At 48.5% G+C, this 1,310-nt stretch overlaps 1 long non-coding RNA gene across 1 annotated transcript; it reads left to right on the top strand.

Moving 5' to 3' along the window:
* Nucleotides 1-1,028, top strand: LOC139027398 (uncharacterized). Its single transcript, XR_011479486.1, has 2 exons — nucleotides 1-155; nucleotides 769-1,028. It is a non-coding gene; the product is annotated as an uncharacterized lncRNA (long non-coding RNA).
* The last annotated feature ends 282 nt before the right edge of the window (nucleotides 1,029-1,310 follow it).

Below are 1,310 nucleotides of genomic sequence, written 5' to 3'. Positions count from 1 at the left end.
CCTTCCCAACAACGCAGTATTCAATGTCAAAATAGTATTGTGTTGATTTGTGCTTGTCTCCTGCTCTCCCTTTCCTCTGTAGTCATGACCTCATCAAGAAGATGCACTCACTGAAGGAGTCCGACTCTGCACTCGCACAACTGCTGCTGGAGCAGGTAGAGTACACTATCCTAGATCACACTATCCTAGATCACACTATCCTAGATCACACTATCCTGGATCACACTATCCTGGATCACACTATCCTGGATCACACTATCCTGGATCACACTATCCTGGATCACACTATCCTGGATCACACTCATCACACTATCCTGGATCACACTATCCTGGGTCACACTCATCACACTATCCTGGGTCACACTATCCTGGGTCACACTATCCTGGGTCACACTATCCTGGGTCACACTCCCTACACTTTGGGGTCTGAAGCCATATTAAGTTGGGACCAGGGTTTGAGGCCATTCCATTTACAATGTAATTTCAGTTTACTTCCTGAATTGTACTGAATTGAAATGGAATTTACCCTCAACACTGGTTGAGACACAAACATTATCAGCATTTAAAAACATGGTAGTTAGATTCTCTGTAAATGGGGCCCTTCAGGACATTCATAGTTCTCTGAGCTTAATGGCATTCTGTTTCACTCTCATASCTGTTGTGTTCGGACTCCTAGATGTCAAACTAAGATGAAGCCTTTAGASGGTGGTATTAGACCAGTCTTGCATGTGTCTCTAACCCGTGCCYCTTCTGATCCTTGACCTCAAGATCTACGACAACGCCATGATCGCAGCGGGCCTCAACGACGACCCCCGACCCATGATCGCCCGCCTCAACGACCTGCTGACCAGAGCGCTGGAGAAACACTGAGACGTCACGGTCGTCACCTGTAGGTCCTATAGACACTACAGTCACTGCCTGGTTTAACTCCCCGTCTCCCCAACCAACCGTCCTACTGGTCAGGTCACTGTAGGCCCTACATAGACATGTGACCTGGCTCTACATGCTGCAGATACTACCCCCATCAACAACACACTGCTCTGGTGGCCTTTCCACATTCAGGCCTGCCCATCTATACCCCAGACAAGTCCCTTCAATACCAAYGGACTGTTTGAGGAGAGCAGGGAGGCTTTGGCCTGCTCAGAGACCTGAAAAWGGAGYAGACGGACACGACTCAAGCTGTGGATTTGTGTGCTGCTCCGACTCTCCAGCGGTGTTTACTCATGTTGTGTGTGATGACCGAGATATTTATAAGACTGTGCCATGAGCAGAGTGGAACCCCCAGATCTGAAGAATGGGTTAGGGCTTTG

This window comes from Salvelinus sp. IW2-2015, unplaced genomic scaffold (genome assembly GCF_002910315.2).
Source record: "Salvelinus sp. IW2-2015 unplaced genomic scaffold, ASM291031v2 Un_scaffold14580, whole genome shotgun sequence".
Taxonomy (NCBI): Eukaryota; Metazoa; Chordata; class Actinopteri; order Salmoniformes; family Salmonidae; genus Salvelinus; species Salvelinus sp. IW2-2015.
This window is presented reverse-complemented; position numbering and strand designations above follow the sequence as displayed.